Here is a 22,992-nt window from a genome sequence, read left to right on the forward strand (position 1 = left end):
AGCCTAGAACCCTGTGTTGACAATCAACACAGGGCTCTATACAGAGGGAACAATCTCCCTCAATCTGTAGTAAGAGGCAGTACACATTACACATTTTAGCCACACATTTAACCCCTTTATTACCCTGTATGCTAGTCCCTTCCTAGCCAGTGTCATTAGTACAGTGACAGTGTATATTGTTAGCACTGATCACTGTATCCACTGTATTCATGTACTGTGTCACTGGTGATGTCAGTACCAGTTAGTCAGTCCCCCACAGCATCAGTTAGTTTTAGATTGCCTGCCACACTGGCGCAGATGCCATAAGTAGTATAAAAAAAATGAAAAAATTCCAATATACTTTATATACCATAGTTTGTAGATGCTTTATCTTTCACACAAACCAATCAGTCTACACTTCTTAGGATTTTTTTTATCAAAGGCATGCAGCAGAATACATTTTGGCCAAAATTAATGAAGTTTGATTTTGGGACCCTCATCTACACACAGAAGACTGTTGACACCTCTTGTTCTGGAGCCCAGCACCTCGTAGTGAGTGTACACCACAAGCCTACCAGTGGTTGGTGCAAGAACAGAAGGCCCCAGCTGAAAGAGTGGGGAAGATCTGGCATCTGGACCAGTGTTAGAAAGTGTTACAGCCTGGAGGTAGCTTGTCTAGGAGCATCTGTCAAGTTAAGTTGGAAGCAGCCAGGGTCTTTCATTGTCCTTGAAGTAAACGGCCAGAGAGAAGACATAGGGGGTGGAGATAATTCCCAAAGTGGTTTCAACTAAAGGTCATGGGAAGATTCCTGTCAGTGTTCGCAACATTACGGCCTCCCCTGTGAAGATGCCAGCCCAGGTGTTGCTGGGACAAGTGAATCCGGCCACCCCTGTCTCACCATCTGATTTGGTGGGGGGAGCAAAGGATGGAGTCCATGTTGAGGAGTTCTACCCAAAGAATAGCCTTACAAATGAATCACTTATATCTTCCTATTAAGTTCACAAATATTTATATATTGATAATCCAGAGGGTTTTTTTTTTTACATCAGATATTGTGAGTACCAGATCTCTTTTTCTTTCTTTTTTCTGCTTCCTTTCCCCTCCTTTTAATCACTACATTTAGAGCAATGTGCTACCCTCTGTTACCGCAGATATTACACATGCCTATACTTATATTGTAAGTAGGAGTTGTATGTAAGTTGGATGTTTGTAACTTGGGAACTGCCTGTACCTATAATTACAAAAGAAAGAGATGACCCTACCACTAGCAAGATGTATGAAATACAAAGATTGTGATTCTGGTACTCAAGAAGAGTTTATTTGTAATCAAAGCATAACTCAATGACTCAGCAATATTCCTTTATACACAAGCTTTTGGGCTAGAGTCTGCATTTCTTCGGGTAGCAAGCAATATTCAAATGTAAAACAGTAAAAAACATATACAATGAAAACCCATTTTAAAGAAACACATGCCAATCTAGATCTGAATAGAGCCCACAAGCCTGTAAAATCCTGATTTCCAATTCAAAATGTCCTGCTTTTTTCAATACTAGTTTCCAATGTTTGTCCCTTCTAGTTTTTTAAGGACATGGTTTATTATCAGAAACTTAATTTGTGATACCTAAAAGGAATGCTCATTAAAATGTCTAGCAAGTGGTAACTGGGTGAGTTTGTCCCTGATGGATTATTGATGTCATGCAAATCTGTCTTTTCCTATTCATTTACACAAAGTGTAAAGTAACTGCTGCTTGGGGAACTAGCCATCTCTCTCGAAGCTAATATATATACACAGGATAAATATGAAATTGTATTTACATAGTATCTTGGATAAATAGATAAATAAAAAAAAATTACAGTTACTCCTCTGTTGTCTCTGTGTCTTATTACTGGAAAGCTAAAATAAAAAAATGCATAACAAATTCTTTTGCTATATCACCCATATTGTTATACGTTGTAAAAGAGTATATACTTGGATGGAAAAAACACCATATAATATGTACATGCTGTATACACATATCTTGTTTGAGAGCTGCAGGATCTTCTTCTGAGTGACCAAAGGAGTTTATCATAAAACCTTTCAGGACTCTGCCTTACGATTGCTGTACAGTGCATAATTGATACATTTATTTTCCCATTTTTGTCACTTGACACTTACTTTGTTATAATGTAAACGTGTACTAATTACGTGATTTCCAGTTTCCTACTATATCTCTGTATACTGTTTTTTATGTTTTACTACCTGAGGAAACGATGACTGCCTGAAATGTAATTGCTGATTTATGCTTCAATTACAAATAGACTCTTGAGTGCTCCTTGTTTGTGCATGTGCATTTCCAAATGCTGAATTATTTCCAGGCTAATACATAATATTCAATAAACAAGCAAAAAATTTGGGGGAGCATACCCATGTATTTATAAAGCTGCTGCAGCTATGAACCAAAAGACATGTGTATTAAAAAAGAAGAATAGCGCACACATGCAAAAGAAATTATTACCAAATTTTCAAGACAATCCATAAATAAAAATGGGGATTTGGTCCCACCATATGGCCATATAGTGCTCAAGCCCACCACTGCGTCAAAGTACCCCATTATCAGTGGGTCCTACACTATCCATGAAAAAGAGATTAATCCAGCCTTTCTAACCCTTGGAGATAATACTCCTTGCTAGGAAAGATGTGCAAATGCACTACAGGGGACTCCTCCTATATCCACTTGATAGTGGACACTGATAGAGTACAGGTGTGTGTGGGGGGTGGGTGAGGGTTGCTCAACCTCGGTAGTCTGGTCAGACCGAATAGATAATAAACAAGCAAAAAATACATAATATTCAGAGTTCTAAACATGATGACAACTCATCAAGAGGTTCTGTATACACAAAGTCTCATATACCAAATATGTAAATAAACATAATATATTGTGAGGGATTAGCTCGGTGGTAGGCGTGGATGACCCCTTTGGGGGTGCGTTTTCACAGAGAGATAGCCGATTAGAGGTTGAAAACAAGACTGATTTATTCATGCAATTTACTTAACACAATTGCAAGCATCAAAACAGCCAAAATAAAATAAAAGACAAAATAAATCCTTGCCTCTGTGGGCGGCTACCTTCTCACGCTGGAACCTACCTAAGAAGTCTTTCCAACCTACTGTTGGGCCGACACTGCTAATCCTACAGCAGACACTCAAATGTCCATTTGTTTGCTTTTCACTCAGCACAAACATTGTCCATTGAACATGTCCCTTTGTTTTCTTTCACACAGCACATGTTCATTTATAACAGGATCCTTTACTCTTCAGATTCTTCATATTGAACACAGTTCATTTAACAGGTCCCTTTACTCTTCACACTCTTCACATGGAACACTTTGTCTTCTCACCTTTGAGACGTCTTCACTCGTGGTTACCCTCCTTAGCTTCACATCGCTTTAGGGGGTCTTCTCCCATGCTCACCAGCTTGTCGGGAGGCACACATCCGACTGTCCCCCTCTCCCAGCCCACACGGCGACAGGCGGCAGCAGTCCTTCTCCCATGCCCACACGGCGTCGGGAGGTACACGTATGTCTGTCCTCCTCTTCCCAGCTCACACAGCGACAGGAGGCAGCACTCAATAGATTTTCTCTGGACAAATTATAGAGTCCTTGATCTCCTCATTCTGAACAGCTGAATGGTTTTCAACTTCCTGCTGGCTCTCTCTGCAGCCAACACCCTATAGTATCAGTGAACTTTCAAAGCAGGTGGGAATGTGTCTCCTCTCAGTGACTACATTCCCAGATTTACCTGACTTCCTGTCACATACCCCCCCCTCTTGTTTCAACCCTAGGGTTGGGACACATATTTCCAGGCACGCATGTGTCAGGCACTGCTGACTCACTGATAAGCCTCCTATTATCCTCAAGCTTCCGGATGAAACTGTTTTGTCATCTTCATTGACAGATTTCTCATAACTGCCACACAGTTTGTCTCTCATCTCATATACACATTCTTCAACTGCATTTTTGGCATCATTTTGCTCCTTCTCGTTTCTGTCATCTTCATTGACAGCTTTCTCATAAATGTCAGACAGCTTGTCCCTCATAACCGTCTGTCCAATCCACCATGGAGGACCGTGATCCATAGGCAACTCAATTGGGCTAGTCTTAATGTCTTCAACATTCTTAAGACGCCTCTCTCTGCAATCCATAAATGTTTTCCACAAAACTTTGAGAACCTTTGCTTCACTAAGCTTTGTTCCAAGTAGGGACTCTTGACATCCCTCTGTGACTTGAGTTGCCTCTCCATACATCTGTACACAATCATTGACTTTTTGTTGTAAAAGGGAATGATCTTCCTTCTTGAGCTTTGCTTGCTCTAAGATGCTGTGCAGAGGATTTTCCAATTGAGACAACAGGCTGTCACACATTTCTTCAAAGTGACCCCTGTTCCTTTTCCCAGAGATATCAATATCATTCACCAAACATTTCATATTCATAGGCAGATCGGAAGCATTTGCACTCATCAACTTCTTAAACTTTTCGCCCTCCTGAGCGAGTCGCAGTAAAGGCCTACTATTTGATTTGATATTCAGTTTATATTTCTTGCCAAACTCTTCACAGAAGTAGTCAACCAGAACATCATCAACTTTCCTTACACCAACATAGGGGTTAAAGGCAACAACACAGTTGAACCCAGCGATCTGGGTGGTATCCATTATAGACCTCCTCTCTGCATCAGTGAAGAAGCATGGAACTGCAACACATTCTTTTACAGGTTTCTTCAATGCACTTTCTGCTGAACTATTTGACCGCTCAAGGTCACCTAGTTCTTTTTCTCTATCTGAATTCCACATGGAATGCATCTCAAGATCACGATCAAACTTCTGCCACCCGTCTTTCACCAGTTCCATTTTGGAAACACTCCCTGAAAGGCACTTATTCATTTGCTTCACGTTTTCACCAACAGCCTTAGTTTTCCCCACTAGGTTTTCAGCCTGAACTGAGAAATCATCACATTTCTTACTCAGCTCCTTTGTTTGCTGAAGCTCTAATGATACATTTTCCAATGCTTGAAGTTTTTGAAGGAACGGTTTATTCCAAAGGGGTGATTCAAGCCACATGTCATCACATTTCTGAGGCTCACTCAGGACAGACCCCAAAACACTGATCCTTTTAAAAACTGCATCAGGCACACTATCCCCTCTTTGGGACAGATCCTCTGTTGCCTGGAATTCCTCTTCCAGTTCCTGCAACGGAATCTTCATCTCTTCTACTTGCTGTTCTAAGGCTCGCTTAGACTTTTCTAGCTCCTGAACTCTTTTCACAACATCATCCTTGGAGCTGACCAATTCTTCCATTTCTGTACGCAGCTGTTTGTTAACACTTTCTAGTTCAGCCTTACACTCTAGAGCTTCCTCCAAAGAGCGAGCCAAGAACAGGGCTTTGCTCTCGTTATCACGCACCTCCGTTTCTGCACGGGCGCGTTCTTCTGCATATTTTGCAGACACAGTCTTCTCTTCACCAAGCATCTGATCAAACTTCTTTTTCACATCTTCAACACACTGTAATGAACCAACGCTTTCTTCCATGCGTTTTTTCATATCCGCTATCTGAGCTTGCAATGTTGCGACTTGCTCTGATAGGTTTTTCTTTGCGTCCGCCTCCTCTTTTAATTGTTCCAGGAAGCCATTTTTCTCATCTTCCATTTGTTTGAGCTTTGTGCTAAAACTCAGCCTTTGACACCTCTCTTCCTGTAAGAGTTCCTGCGTGTCTTGCAGCTGCGATTCCAAGATAGAAAAATCTTCCGCAATTTCTCTAGATTTGCTGTCTGCTTGAGAAAGCTGATTTGTAACATTGTCCAACTCAACCTGCAGTCGGTTTGCCTTCTCTGACAGCTTAGCACACAATCGGTCACCTTCTGACACTTTGACTTGCGATTCCAGAAGCTGTGCCTCTACTTTTTCCCTCTTATGTTCACAATCTTCTTTTCCCTGCATAAGAGCCTTCACCTCATTGGCTAGCATCTGGGAATAAGAATGTAATTCTGCCACACAGGCTTCTTTCTCCTTTAACTGCTGCTGGACACGTTGGGCTTCCCCTTTCCAACTTTCACAGTCCGCACGCCATTCATTTACCACATTGCTTAAAGTAGTGAGCTCATACACAGTACTCAGTAATTTAGCCTCTCTTTCACTTTTCTCTTTGTCGCTGAGAGACAATGTCGCTTTCAGAGCAACATTCTGTTCCTGCGACTCCTGCAGGTCTATTTTTGTAACTTCCAAACACTGAAGACTTTTTTCCAGCTGATTACGCAACTCCAACATATCAGCCATACTTTGCTTCTGCAAAGTCTGAATTTCACTTTCCTTTTCCATGAGGATGGTATCTTTCTCCATTATAGTCTCTCTGCGTTTTTGCAACTCGACCAAAAGAAGAGCAGTGGATTCTTCCCACTGTAACACATGAGACTTGAGTAGTTCATTCATTTCCTGCAAGTTTCTATGCTCCATTTTAAGCAATTCCAAGGCTTGTTCCTTTTCTTCCATTTTCCGTTGCAAGGCATCCAACTCAGCCCTGCACACATACTCGGTTTCTTCCAAACCGATGGCCTCCATTGGCTGCTGGCGTCTCTGTTTCCAGCCTGCCATGCTCTCTTGGTGAGCCTTTTGCTGAGCTGCAAAGCTCCGCTGAAAATCCGCATTTGCCTGCTGTTGAGCTGCATTTGCTTGCTGTTGAGCTGCATTTGATATAATCAGATGTTTCAACATCTCCTCCATTTTGAGTTTACTTTTCATCTGAGCACACTGCGTCTCCATAGCAGTTTCATCAGTGTTGCTAGGGACAACAACCTTCCTCTTTAGTAGACTCTCTTTAGGCATGGATGGGGCTGGTTCAGACGGCAACATCCCCTCCATCCAAAGAATCCGGTCTCTCATTTCATCTATCTTTGCATTTTTCAGGCGTTTGGACCGCCCCATCTTCAATAACTCCACAAACAAATTTTTCACAGTCCAGCAAACAATTTTCAGACCACTGTCTCTTCAACACATGTAGTTTTTCTCTCTCTTGCAGGATCTCTTTTCCTGCGCACACAGTTTGTGCAGTCACTTGCACCAGACACAACAAAGTTCATCAAAAAATTTTGAGACCCCTGTCTCTTTAAAACACTTTTTTTTTTTTTTTTTTTTTCTTCTGTCAGGATCTTCTCTCCTGCACACATAGATTGTGCAATCTCATGCACCAGACAAAGTTCATCAAACATTTGCACTTCCTTGCAGGGATCTTGCTGCTTCTGCCCACTGCATACCTCCACCATATGTGAGGGATTAGCTCGGTGGTAGGCGTGGATGACCCCTTTGGGGGTGCGTTTTCACAGAGAGATAGCCGATTAGAGGTTGAAAACAAGACTGATTTATTCATGCAATTTACTTAACACAATTGCAAGCATCAAAACAGCCAAAATAAAATAAAAGACAAAATAAATCCTTGCCTCTGTGGGCGGCTACCTTCTCACGCTGGAACCTACCTAAGAAGTCTTTCCAACCTACTGTTGGGCCGACACTGCTAATCCTACAGCAGACACTCAAATGTCCATTTGTTTGCTTTTCACTCAGCACAAACATTGTCCATTGAACATGTCCCTTTGTTTTCTTTCACACAGCACATGTTCATTTATAACAGGATCCTTTACTCTTCAGATTCTTCATATTGAACACAGTTCATTTAACAGGTCCCTTTACTCTTCACACTCTTCACATGGAACACTTTGTCTTCTCACCTTTGAGACGTCTTCACTCGTGGTTACCCTCCTTAGCTTCACATCGCTTTAGGGGGTCTTCTCCCATGCTCACCAGCTTGTCGGGAGGCACACATCCGACTGTCCCCCTCTCCCAGCCCACACGGCGACAGGCGGCAGCAGTCCTTCTCCCATGCCCACACGGCGTCGGGAGGTACACGTATGTCTGTCCTCCTCTTCCCAGCTCACACAGCGACAGGAGGCAGCACTCAATAGATTTTCTCTGGACAAATTATAGAGTCCTTGATCTCCTCATTCTGAACAGCTGAATGGTTTTCAACTTCCTGCTGGCTCTCTCTGCAGCCAACACCCTATAGTATCAGTGAACTTTCAAAGCAGGTGGGAATGTGTCTCCTCTCAGTGACTACATTCCCAGATTTACCTGACTTCCTGTCACAATATATAAATATCATTTTACAAAATCAGAGTTAAGGTCTTTTGGTTATGGTTTAATTTTTAGATCAGATATGTCCCTTGCTGTTTTAATGGTAATTTATTGTTGCCACCTCACCTAGTTGGATTTATCTGTTCTGTAACCACAAACTGTAGTTGTTCAACCATGTGTGACAATTTTTAAACTACTGTATTTTGCCACTGTTAGGTGTGTGTGTTCACTGCAAAAAGAGTACTTGTACAGGCCGTGTGATTTTTCCTGTTCGGTGCTATTTAATCTACAAAATCAACATTTTAAAATGTAGACTTTGTGAGGTCTAAATGCATAATGCTCTTTTTTCCAACGTACTGTGTATATATATGCTGTACCTGTATATTTTAGAATTAACTAAACGTATTGTTTAAAATATGAACCTACATTCATATAGATATTCAATGACCACATAGTAGATGATACCTTTGCATTACAGTAAAATAAACAAACACACACCGATATGTTAATAATAATCATCGATATTAGTAGTAACAGCTGTAAATAATAATAATAATAATTTGCGCAGTTAGCATTATAATCTTTTACATTCCAGTTAAGTTGCAAACTGTTTGACAAATAACTGAACATAATTGATTTAGATACTACAGAAAATATATATAATGTTAAAAGTAATATTGCATTTTAAAGCAGAACTCAATCCAAAAGAGGAAGTTCCGCTGTAAGCACTCCCCCCCCCATGCCACATTTGGCATGTAATATTTACTTGGGGGGAGTGGGTACGTAGTCTTTACAGGTACCCGCTCCCACTTCTGCTCAGACCACCTAGGCACCTAGGCAATCCGAGCGGAAGTTCTCCTCTCCCTCTTCCTGCAATCTTCTGGGATATGTCACAGGTCCCAGAAGATTGCCCGACCATTCAGGAGGGCAGCATGGCTCCTGCATGCACAGTGCGTACTCGGCTGTGAACAGCTTGCTGTCACAGCTGGGTGCCCACAGTTGTAGTGCTGGGGAGAGGAGAGGGAGAGAATCAAGGGTTTTGGGCAGCCACATCGCTGGATCCTGGGATAAGTGAGTGTGTGTTTATTAAAAGTCAGCAGCTACACTTTGTGGCTCTGACTTTTAATAAACACAAAAAATGACTGGAGCTTCACTTTAAGTAAATATTAAATATAAACATGTTTAAGCATGCATACACAGATTATGCTTTTTAAGTTAAAAAAAAAAAAAGTTTTAAGTAAAGAACAAGCACAGTTTATTGAATTTCAAATAATTAACACAATTTTGACCCAAGGGAAAATTCTAGGATAGTTAATATTAAAGGAATGCCCTGGGAAAAGAAAAATAATTGGATTACACATATTGGTAGCTATTACTCGGTGAGCATACTCTCTTTAGGTGCTACTAATACATAATAAGGAGGTAAATATTTGTTATCCAAACACTTCTTATAATTTCACAGCCCCCAATACATAAAGATAGCTTTCAAAAATTATAATATTAGGGTTAAATTTTAACAGCATATGAAATACAGGGGCATGTGTTAACATTTTTTTAGTACATGCAAAAAAAAAAAAACAACAACAGAATACATTAAAAAAACAAAACAAAATAACAGTATTTCAAATAGAGAGATTCATTAAAAATCCACCAGCAAAGGTGTCTGTTTTAGGAAAACAATGCTATTTATTTGATATAGCTCACTGCATGAATGGTTTCTTTAGCTAGACATTCACTAATAAGAACATGCTTATTATTTGTGTTGTTGGCAATTTTGAAATTCAGTAATTTATAACCACAAAAATGAATGTATTTGATACATTTCAGATGTACTCCAATGATGAAAATGCTCAGACAGCCTACCTACACTGGAGAGAGTGAGTGTAAAAAAAAGTTTTACAGATTCAGGAAATACAGTTTTACTGACCATAAGAGTTACAAATAGCTATATACTGAATTACACAAACCTCAACATGGTTGTAAAGCCCTAATGTTTTTTACCTTAATGTATTCTATGCATTGAGGTGAAATACCGTCTCTGCTCCAGAGCCCGATTTGATACAGCGATGTGCACGAGTGCAGTGGCCCCAGCCGCTGTCTTTCTCCTTATTGGAAATATTGATAGCAGCAGGAGCCATTGGCTCCTGCTGACGTCAAATACATTCTTTGACACGGGAGTGAGGGGTGGGGCTGAGTCCTGCTGTCTGTGTCAATGGACGTAGCAGTGGGACTTGGGACCAAATCCACAAGGGTGCCCCCACTGAAAGCAGATTTCCATGGGGGCACCTAATGAAGAGGAGGAGTCTGGAGTGCCGACGGGGTACCCCAAAAAAATACATTTGGGGCTGCTCTGTGGAAAACCATCGCACAGAGCAAAAAAAAAAAAGTTTACAACCACTTTTAATTAAAAATAGCAAATGGACTTCTATAGCTGTGGCTGTATGGCTTCCAGTGTGTTGAACAGCAAAGTTTTTAAAGGGTTAAGGATAAATGAGAATAAGACTCAGAGGCATTCCTTGGGAGGGAGAGGGGGTCACTTAACCCTTTGCTTCCAAGCCCTGCCTCCCATTTTTTACCTTAGGTGATTTTTGCCATTTTATGCAATTTTTTTGTTGTGTTTTTCTTTTGCTTTTTTTTCTTTTATACAGTAAAATACCAAAAAGATAAAAAAAAAACTGTGATTATTAAATACCAGCAAAAGTTCTATCTGTCTTAAAAAAAAAAGTGCATTTGGGTGCACTACTTCATGAAAGGGTATACTTGTATACAGCTTAGTACTAAGGTGGTTGAAATAAAAAAATGGCTTTCTTTGGCTCATAAGAAATGTGCTCACCAAGCACATTTCAGGACAAAGTCTACAATTGGGCCAACACATTTTATGAAATAAATAAATAAATTTGTTGAATATTTTACTTAAACTGTCATTATGAAAGGATATTTCAGTTGAGAAAGAAAATAATAAAGTTTGAAAGAAAGCTCCACATTGCACTAACTATATTAAATAAAGAAACATTCATTCAGTTTTGCAAAAAACAATGAAATATTCTCACTAGTCTCCACCCCTCAAAGAAGCCTAAAGTGTAGTTTGGGCAGCAGTTAGTTTGATTACAAGACAGCTTTTTAGAGATAAACCACACAGTTGAAAGTGTACAATTAAGGGTGGGGGGAGGGGGGAGGATTTATAAACAGAGATTTATAGATTTAATATGGACATTATTTGGAATCTGTATCAGGCATTGTAGAACTCCAAGACCATGCTGGTCTTGTTACTTGAAGAGATGGACAAGCAATATTTTTTTTAAACTCATACATTAGCTATTTTATTATCTATTAAAACACTGAGCTGAGAAATCCTGTGGTTGTGTCAAGGTGGTTATGTTCCAAGGGCTGATTTAGCTCTAAATGAAGTTAAGTTAATGAAGTACTATCTAGCAAACCCTACACACAAAATTTTACGCTGTCATATTCAAACCTGAACAAAGGTTTACAAATTCAGGATCACTGATGTAAAAAGTTATGTGAAACTCAAAAATAGTGGCATAGTGAAAGAAAGGATAAATGGAGTCAGGGATATATATCTGGTATTTGGGCATTTCAACAAATTACAGCAATACTAAAGCTTCATTTTTTTTCAATTCTTTATTCAATCAGGGCATTCGGATATATATATACTGTCTTTTTACAATCAATTACAACCATCAACAAGCCCCATGTCTTTAGTTAAGTTAATGAGAAAAATTGTCCTAGTATACTGTATATTGTTTAAACATAAGCTTCCTGATTGCAATAATCGGTATTAAATTATAAATATTTTCATATAGTATTAGTTTTATGCTATTGTCATACCACATATTGTGTGTAGGGTTTGCTAGATAGTACTTCATTAGGCCTGTTCTGAGTGGAACCTGTCCTGTTAAACCGCTGTATGGTCTTGGCCACCGTGTTGCAGCACAGTTTCAGGGTCTTGGCAATCGTCTTATAGACTAGGCCATCTTTATGCAGAGCAACAATTCTTTTTTTTTTCAGATTCTCAGAGAGTTCTTTGCCATGAAGTGCCATGTTGGACTTCCAGTATGTGAGAGGGAGAGCGATAACACCAAATTTAACACACCTTCTCCCTATTCACACCTGAGACCTTATAACACTAATGAGTCACATGACACCAGGGAGGGAAATTGGCTAACTGGGGCCAAATTGGACATTTTCACTTAGGGGTGTACTCACTTTTGTTGCCAGAGGTTTAAACATTAATGGCTGTGTGTTGAGTTATTTTGAGGGGACAGCAAATTTAATCTGTTATACACGCTGTACACTCACTACTTTACATTGTAGCAAAGTGTAATTTCTTCAGTGTTGTCACATGAAAAGATATAATAAAATATATAATAAAATATTTACAAAAATGTGAGGGGTGCACACACTTTTGTGTTGTTTATTTGCAAATTGCTGATTTAGGTCTCATTCCTACTTTATCAGAAATGGGGGGACAACATTTTCTGTTGGAGTAACAAGTATGGAGTAGGCGACTAATAGATAGTGCTGAATCATGGGTGAATCTTTGCATATACCGTCAACTTAGAGAGATCACAGTATTTGATGCCTAAGGAGGAAATGAAATGTTTGATCTGTAGGGCTTGCCAAAATGGTAAATGTGGGGGAATCATGGCTTGTATGTCAGATATTGATTTCCAATTTTCCTCTGCTTGAAAATCCTTTAACCTGAATATATGATTGTGGAAGAGGGGATGGAAACTTGGGTCTTGTATTCCAGGTAGAAAATCAGGGTTTTCTGCAACTGGCATCATAAGAGATTGCTTAGTTGAAGAAAGGGCAATACCTTTTGTTCTTTGGATAACCTTTATTGTTCCTATCAGTGGGTGATTTCTAAGTGTTGGGTAGTTGGTGTTGGGTAGTTGGTTATGGGTAGCCAAAGGAGTTTCTGAAGGGGGAGAGGTGAGAAAGCCTGCTCTAGGGTAACCCAGCTCTTTGTCTGCGCAGGTTTACACCAGTCCTGTACCCTTGTAAAGCCTAGTACACAAGGGCAGAATGTCAGCTGGCATTGGCCGGTTCAATAGAAGTCTGTAGAAGGGTCATGACTGAAAATAGGGAGCTGGTCAGCTGACCATCAGCGCTCTCAGTCAATGGCTGACTGGAATGTTCTGGTGGGGGGGCTGTTCCCCTGTCAGAACGCAATAGCTCAGCAGGGAAGACTGCTGTACTAAAAAACGATTATTATATACAGCAGCTAAAAACCGGACAGTTATTTTTTTCATTCAACCCACTGGGTTGAATGGAAAAAAAAAACAGTGGTGTGCAATAGGCTTTAGATGGATTGTCTTGAGATAAAGGGCTGGGTCTGGAAAACCTATACCTCCTCTGTGTTTTGGAAACACAGAATATCTTCTTTTAATCTAGATTTTTAGTTTACTCACAAAAACTGTGAGAATTCACATTTCAGTGTTTTCGCAAAAAAGGTTGAAGGAATAGAAATTGGAAGAGCTTGAACAAAAACAATATTCCAAACCAGATGCTGTACTCATCCGACTACTCAGGGCTTGGTTTTGTTACTGTATTCCTCTCTTCTGGGAGCAGACACTCTCTAAAGGCCCGTACACACGATAAGAAAATCTGATGGGAAATTTCGTCCAACGACCGATCTGCCGATTTTCGGATTGTTAGTATAGTGCTTTCGACAGCTGACTCAGACTTTTCGGCCGAAAAAATCCTGATGTGCAGGCTATATCATTTTTGTCATCCATCAACACAACGTCCGATTTTCGTGCAGGCTGTACTCGTCAAACAAAAATCTAAAATCTGAACACGCATGATCAGAAGCAAATAATGACCTGGAAGAATTTGTGCCCGAAAAATAGCCATTGTATCAAGAAAGAACTTTTGTCTCGCGGCAGGCAAATTAATGTTTTAAATGCAATGCACATGCTCATCTTGGTTAATGTGAGAAGAAGGAAGCTGCTGCTCATAATTGTATAATTTTTAATTAAAGAGGCATGTGTTCCGTTATGATGATAATGATTTGGCTATTATGCATGTTGCATGGTGTTTATTTATAAAGTTAACCCCACACCATTATCAATGGATTATTAATGTAAAATATCTAACTATTTATGTGTCCCTTTATCAATTTTTTCATAAACGTATAATACATATATTGCTGTCTACTCCCAAGATGCTCGATTTATTAAAAAAAAGATAGGCAAGTATTGTAGTAAAAAGTGGTCACCTCCCCCACCTATAACTGGTCTTAGTAGTAAGGAGCACTGGAAGGGCAAACGCAGATCAAAAAAGCAAAGGGATTTCCAGTCACTACTTACCAACCAGCCAGCAACCAGCCAAATTAACCTGTCTAACAGTATGCGTTAAAAACAGGGGTTTAGTTGCACACATTTGCAAATACATGCGTAAGCTGCAGGCCGCGCCAAGGCACCCTGATATCTTCAGTCCCTAACTCTACCTTTAAAGAGTCTCCACAATGGGAGCACATGCATTCTGATGAGATAGATGGAGGACAGGTGACTGGAGGGAGCCCACCCCTCCTTAAAGGCGCAGGGTCACACTGAATGCCCAGCACATAGCACAATGGCAGCAAAGGTGTCAGTGCGTTGCCTGACCAATATAAACGTTATACGATATTGCAAAAAGTGGTCACCTCCCCCACCTATAACTGGTCTTAATAGTAAGGAGCACTGGAAGGGCAAACGCAGATCAAAAAAGCAAAGGGATTTCCAGTCACTACTTACCAACCAGCCAGCAACCAGCCAAATTAACCTGTCTAACAGTATGCGTTAAAAACAGGGGTTTAGTTGCACACATTTGCAAATACATGCGTAAGCTGAAGGCCGCGACAAGGCACACTGATATCTGCAGTCCCTAACTCTACCTTTAAAGAGTCTCCACAATGGGAGCACATGCATTCTGATGAGATAGATGGAGGACAGGTGACTGGAGGGAGCCCATCCCTCCTTAAAGGTGCAGGGTCACACTGAACGCCCAGCACATAGCACAATGGCAGCAAAGGTATCAGTGCATTGCCTGACCAATATAAACGTTATACGATAACAACCAGCCAGCAACCAGCAGAATTTCTATTTTATCAGAATGCATGTGCTCCCATTGTGGAGACTCTTTAAAGGTAGAGTTAGAGACTGCAGATATCAGGGTGCCTTGTCGCGGCCTGCAGCTTACGCATGTATTTGCAAATGTGTGCAACTAAACCCCTGTTTTTAACGCATACTGTTAGACAGGTTAATTTGGCTGGTTGCTGGCTGGTTGGTAAGTAGTGACTGGAAATCCCTTTGCTTTTTTGATCTGCGTTTGCCCTTCCAGTGCTCCTTACTACTAAGACCAGTTATAGGTGGGGGAGGTGACCACTTTTTGCAATATCGTATAACGTTTATATTGGTCAGGCAACGCACTGACACCTTTGCTGCCATTGTGCTATATGCTGGGCGTTCAGTGTGACCCTGCGCCTTTAAGGAGGGGTGGGCTCCCTCCAGTCACCTGTCCTCCATCTATCTCATCAGAATGCATGTGCTCCCATTGTGGAGACTCTTTAAAGGTAGAGTTAGGGACTGCAGATATCAGGGTGCCTTGTCGCGGCCTGCAGCTTACGCATGTATTTGCAAATGTGTGCAACTAAACCCCTGTTTTTAACGCATACTGTTAGACAGGTTAATTTGGCTGGTTGCTGGCTGGTTGGTAAGTAGTGACTGGAAATCCCTTTGCTTTTTTGATCTGCATTTGCCCTTCCAGTGCTCCTTACTACTAAGACCAGTTATAGGTGGGGAGGTGACCACTTTTTGCAATATCGTATAACGTTTATATTGGTCAGGCAACGCACTGACGCCTTTGCTGCCATTGTGCTATGTGCTGGGCATTCAGTGTTACCCTGTGCCTTTAAGGAGGGGTGGGCTCCCTCCAGTCACCTTTCCTCCATCTATCTCATCAGAATGCATGTGGCATGTGCTCCCATTGTGGAGACTCTTTAAAGGTAGAGTTAGGGACTGCAGATATCAGGGTGCCTTGTCGCGGCCTGCAGCTTACGCATGTATTTGCAAATGTGTGCAACTAAACCCCTGTTTTTAACGCATACTGTTAGACAGGTTAATTTGGCTGGTTGCTGGCTGGTTGGTAAGTAGTGACTGGAAATCCCTTTGCTTTTTTGATCTGCGTTTGCCCTTCCAGTGCTCCTTACTACTAAGACCAGTTATAGGTGGGAGAGGTGACCACTTTTTGCAATATCGTATAACGTTTATATTGGTCAGGCAACGCACTGACACCTTTGCTGCCATTGTGCTATGTGTTGGGCGTTCAGTGTGACCCTGCGCCTTTAAAGAGGGGTGGGCTCCCTCCAGTCACCTGTCCTCCATCTATCTCATCAGAATGCATGTGCTCCCATTGTGGAGACTCTTTAAAGGTAGAGTTAGGGACTGCAGTTATCAGGGTGCCTTGTCGTGGCCTGCAGCTTACGCATGTATTTGCAAATGTGTGCAACTAAACCCCTGTTTTTAACGCATACTGTTAGACAGGTTAATTTGGCTGGTTGCTGGCTGGTTGGTAAGTAGTGACTGGAAATCCCTTTGCTTTTTTGATCTGCGTTTGCCCTTCCAGTGCTCCTTACTACTAAGACCAGTTATAGGTGGGAGAGGTGACCACTTTTTGCAATATCGTATAACGTTTATATTGGTCAGGCAACGCACTGACACCTTTGCGGCCATTGTGCTATGTGCTGGGCGTTCAGTGTGACCCTGCGCCTTTAAGGAGTGGTGGGCTCCCTCCAGTCACCTGTCCTCCATCTATCTCATCAGAATGCATGTCCTCCCATTGTCGAGACTCTTTAAAGGTAGAGTTAGGGACTGCAGTTATCAGGGTGCCTTGTCGCGGCCTGCAGCTTACGCATGTATTTGCAAATGTGTGCAACTAAACCCCTGTTTTTAACGCATACTGTTAGACAGGTTAATTTGGCTGGTTGCTGGCTGGTTGGTAAGTAGTGACTGGAAATCCCTTTGCTTTTTTGATCTGCGTTTGCCCTTCCAGTGCTCCTTACTACTAAGACCAGTAATAGGTGGGGGAGGTGACCACTTTTTGCAATATCGTATAACGTTTATATTGGTCAGGCAACGCACTGACACCTTTGCTGCCATTGTGCTATGTGCTGGGCGTTCAGTGTGACCCTGCGCCTTTAAGGAGTGGTGGGCTCCCTCCAGTCACCTGTCCTCCATCTATCTCATCAGAATGCATGTGCTCCCATTGTGGAGACTCTTTAAAGGTAGAGTTAGGGACTGCAGATATCAGGGTGCCTTGTCGCGGCCTGCAGCTTATGCATGTATTTGCAAATGTGTGCAACTAAACCCCTGTTTTTAACGCATACTGTTAGACAGGTTAATTTGGCTGGTTGATGGCTGGCTGGTAAGTAGTGACTGGAAATCCCTTTGCTTTTTTGATCCAAGTATTGTAGTAACCATTTTATTTACTTGTAAAATAAATGTATGCAAAAATAAACATAGAGATCTTCTCATTCAAAAATATTTAGCTGTAACAAAAAGTGCATTCCGTGCTCAAATAACTTAAAAAAGCCATAATAATCTGGAACATAAAAAACACAATACTCTTCACTCTCCACAAACATGGCATCTGCCTGTATTCATCTATGAACTGGGGTAAAAAATCTGGTGACGTGAACTTGTCAACCATGATGCCTGCAAGACACAACACAAGACAAAATATAGTGAAAGTTCATTTTGTTTTCCCCTAAGCTGGGCCCAATATAAGCTATATAACACAAAACACCCATGCTCTAATCTAAAGTTGTACTTTTGTTTGCTGAGATATTTCATGGTTTGCCAATCGATCGTCCTCCTGTCACAGATCTTTCCGATGGCGAATAGTCTAATCATCTTGCGGCTTTTAAATACTGCGCATGTGTCAACTCCACCTCCAGTGGCGTGCTGACACAGGGGCGTGGACATGCCGAATATTAAGCTGCATGCGACACATAGACACGTGAGTCGGCGGAAGAATCGTGGAGGAGATGGCAGAATCGGGGAGTTGCAGTCATGGCCGCAGTGTTTGGGCTACGAAAAAACCCAAAGCCACACCTATGAGCAAGGGTGAGATCATTGAGATGGTGGCCATACTTGAAAAAAACAATTATGATGGCAAGCTGGAGAATTATGAAAGGCCCAACTCCAGAAAAGACAGAATTTTTGAGAAGGTAATTTCATCTTTATGGTGTGGATCAATCCAAGGACCAAATCAGAAAAAGATGGTCAGATCTCAAGCATCGGGAACAAGAGCAGCAAGGTCACATCCATCAAATTCTGAAAAGAAGTAAGCAATAGCTGTGTCTAAGCAATATGTATTGTGTATATTTGGTGTATGTTATTTTGAAATGTATATATACTAATTCATATGAAAGCTTTTTATTTTTTTTTTAATTTGTCATGTATGTATTTGATTTATTTATTTATTATATATTTGTATTTTAAATTCAAAAACATGAATCCAAATATAAACTATATATGCATATTATTGTTTTTAATTTTTAATAATAACTCATATTTGTTACATATTGTATTTTTCACCTTAAAATAGGAAAAAAGAGAAAAATTAAACTCAAACAAAGACAACAAATGAGGAGAAGGGAATCTACCATGCCTGCTCCATACACATTGGAGGAAAAAAATGAAGACATGGTCCCTGATGACATGACACATTCCAAAAAAAAAGGTAATTGGTTCCTTTGCTCCCTAAATCATTAATGCCCCGACTTTTTAGGAGGTAACCATGTGCATTTCAGAATATTTTAGCTGAAAAACGCTGTCAAGCAGTGCACCATGTCATTGCTAACTTGCCCCCTGTCAATTTTCTTACATGCCACATTTTTATGATGTTTATGTAGAAAATGATCAAACAAAAGCCAGTGGGAACACTATGGAGGAAAGCAATGTGCCATGTAGTCCAGAGTGCAGCATGGTGGAGTCAAGTGTTGACCAAATCATCTTACCACCACAGCAACATCAAGGTTGGTAACCAAATAATGTTAAGAAATGGGAGCCACAAACAGCTGCGAGTTTGTGAAGATTCTTTAACCTTCTATTGTTGTATTTCAGAAAAAATGGAAATTCCAGATGTCCCCAAAGTTCCCTCATTTGAGCCATGGGATCTGTCACCTACAGCCACCTCAGATCTTGAATTATTTGCTCCAAGATCCCCTGCCAAGACTCGGACTGAGTGCCAAAAAAAACAGGGACAGGGAAGATGGTTAAAATTGATGGGAAGATGGATGGAGCCAAATACAGGACCATTCTGGAAGAAAACCTGATGGAGTCTGCAAAAGACCTGAGACTGGGACGGAGATTTGTCTTCCAGCAAGACAATGATCCAAAACATAAAGCAAAATCTACAATGGAATGGTTCACAAATAAACATATCCAGGTGTTAGAATGGCCAAGTCAAAGTCCAGACCTGAATCCAATCGAGAATCTGTGGAAAGAACTGAAAACTTCTGTTCACAAACACTCTCCATCCAACCTCACTGAGCTCAAGCTGTTTTGCAAGGAGGAATGGGCAACAATTTCAGTCTCAAAACTGATAGAGACATACCCCAAGCGACTTACAGCTGTAATCTCAGCAAAAGGTGGCACTACAAAGTATTAACTTAAGGGGGCTGAATAATTTTGCACGCCCAATTTTTCAGTTTTTTATTTGATAAAAAAGTTTGAAATATCCAATAAATTTTGTTCCACTTCATGATTGTGTCCCACTTGTTGTTGATTCTTCACAAAAAATTACAGTTTGATATCTTTATGTTTGAAGCCTGAAATGTGGCAAAAGGTCGCAAAGTTCAAGGGGGCCGAATACTTTTGCAAGGCACTGTATATAGTGAATCACAGCTTAGTTTGTTAATTTCCCTTTAGATTACCTATAAATAACACTTATATCTCTACACTGAGTGATTTTTCACATAAGACTGACATCTCCTTACATTGGTGGTCAGTGAGAAGGATGTCATAAATTAACACAACATAACGGGTGTAGCTAAGTTGGTATTACATTAATGGTTTAATTAAAAAACGCCAACAATGTATGGGGGACTTCTGCCCAATGACCACCAATGTAAAGAGAGATTGGGTGGACCTTGGGCGGGACCTACTTTACAATGTGAGAGGGGTTATCTAATTTACCTGGGGGGGGCTGAAGCCCCTGGTCTTTTGCCCACCTAGCAACACCCCTGAGCTTGGCGATTTCATATTTTACATATTAAATTGTCTGATAAAAATATGAATCAAGATACTTGACATGTGTACCCAAATGCACACGTATCTTCTACAATTTAGATTATCTTTACTGAAACATGTGGTGGTTAAAAATAAATAAGATATAGTGACCTCGTGGATCAATTAAGGTCTAATTTCACTATTGGAGCAAGTGGTAAACCAAACACACATGTTAAAAAATATAATTTTAACAGCAGGGGAGAGACAACAGTAGATTAACACACTGATCAATGTATTAACCCTCAAAAAGTCACACATATATAACACATGCTGAACAAAAAACATGTTGATTTTGGGATGTACCAAAATAATAAAAAACGCACTCCTGAATAAATGCAAACTTTTTTAATTTCACAACAATGAAAAAATATAGACAAATTAAACTGTATCGGGCAGGAGTTGCTGCCAAGAAACGGCCCCTCTACCAACAAAATATTCTACATATTTTTGCCGCAAATCCAAGGCAGTTCTGGAGGCCAAGCCAGAACGTGCTACTTTCATGGGTGTCATCGGATTTACAGCCCCACGTCCTTCAGCCTCTACACTAGGCCCTGGCATGGCAGGGTCACTCTCAATTGGCAGAAAGGTGACATATCTCTCTGCATGCCTGTGCAAAAATGTATTTAGGATGAAGCAGCAGAGGACAACGTTATATATTTTATACAATGAAAGATTTATCGAGGTGAGAAAAAGTCTAAACCGATTGGACATAATACCAAAGGCATTCTCAACCACTCTTCTGGCATGGGATAGCTGATAATTGAAAATCCTTTGCTCGGGGGTGAGGTTTCGCAGAGGGAATGGCTTCAGAAGATGTTCCCCAAGAGCAAAGGCGTCATCCGCAACAAACACAAAATTTAGGCCCTCAATTGTTTGGTCACTGGAAGGCAAGTTAAGAGTGCCGTTTTGTAGACGCCAAGAAAACTCTGTTTGATCGATGACTCTGCCATCAGAGTTTCGGCCATTCTTCCCAATGTCCAAAAAAATGAACTCCTAATTAGCATTTACAATGGCAAGCATTACAATGCTAACTACATTTAACTACCATGTAGTTAAAATAATACGAGCCAGAGTTAGGTGGTGGGACGATGCGGATGTGCTTGCCATCTATAGCACCCCCACAATTTGGAAAATCCCATTGCTCCTGGAATTTGCCAGCAACTTCCTGCCACTGCTCTGGTATGGTCGGAAACTGTAGGAAAAAATTAAAATAAAAATTAGAGCTTGTGCACATCACAATATTACACACACATTTGGCACACAAATGCTTATGCAACTTTAAGATAAGAACAAAATGAAGGGAATTTTTAGCATTTTTGGCTATAACATCTACATACATTTAATACTCGCCTCCTAATGTCATAATATTGTAAGTCACCAGCTACAGTATTTGTATATACTGATTTTTATATTTAGAATGGGTGGGTGGGTACAACTATGCTTTTAGACATTATTAAGGCCTTGTGCACACTGGACGTTTTTACAGCAGAAAATAAACATACACAATAAAAAGGGAGAATGGATTCTGGAAACGTCAGAAAATGACACAGATTAAATATACTGTTAACAGGCTATGCGTTGATGGACACATAGGAGAGGATGCTGGGGTGGTTACTGGCTAATTGTAAAAATGCTTAAAACCAAAAAGAGCATTACAACAATGTGCATGAAGCCAGAGGGCCGTTACAAAATAATGAAATATGCAATTTGATGTACATACAAAATAAACTAAATTATGTTGACTTGACAAACACATAGAATGTAATTGAAAAACAATAAACATACCTTGATACAGTCCTTCTGCAAGACTTTAATGATAGCAGAGCAGGTCTCAGGAATGATGACTCCAAAAGCTTGGGGGGAGATACCTGTGGTAAACTTGAGATCCTGCAGGCTTCTCCCTGTTGCAAGATATCTCAATGTTGCAATTAGCCTTTGCTCAGGAGTAATTGCAACCCGCATACATGTATCCTGCTTCCAAATATAGGGGGACACCAAGGCAAGAAGATGGTTAAAACAGGAATCCGTCATCCTCAAATAATTCCTGAAGTCGTCAGGATTATTTTCCTGTAGCTCCCGCAGCAAGGACATGTGGGAAAATTGCTCACGGTTGAGGAACCAATTTTTGGACCAGGAGGTCCTCTTTTGCTTCTTCCTGCCAAGAACTCGGCTTAGAGCAATTACTCTTAGTCCAACAACAGCAAGAGTAGCATCCTCGGTCATCATAATTGGTCCTCGAACGATGTCTCGGAATATAGCAAAATGTCGTTTACCAAACAAAGTCTACCGAAATCAGCACGAGATGCCCAGAAGGGTCACGTCCACAAACTCACTTCCTCTTTTGTAGCGTAGGACATAGCTACGTCATCTTTTGTCAGATGAAAAAATTCTGGCAGTCTAGAACAGTGTGGCAACTGTGGCCATTGAGCAACTGAAAAAGATTGAGCTAGATCCACTTCCCATTTAAGCATAGTAGAAGATTTACGAAATCCTGTGGGGCGATTACATATGGGATAGAAGAGGGAGATACCTTTTCGGGTGGTAGGGGACTTGTTCAGTAGGT

This window comes from Pelophylax lessonae, assembly GCF_965119305.1.
Source record: "Pelophylax lessonae genome assembly, chromosome: 4".
Taxonomy (NCBI): domain Eukaryota; kingdom Metazoa; phylum Chordata; class Amphibia; order Anura; family Ranidae; genus Pelophylax; species Pelophylax lessonae.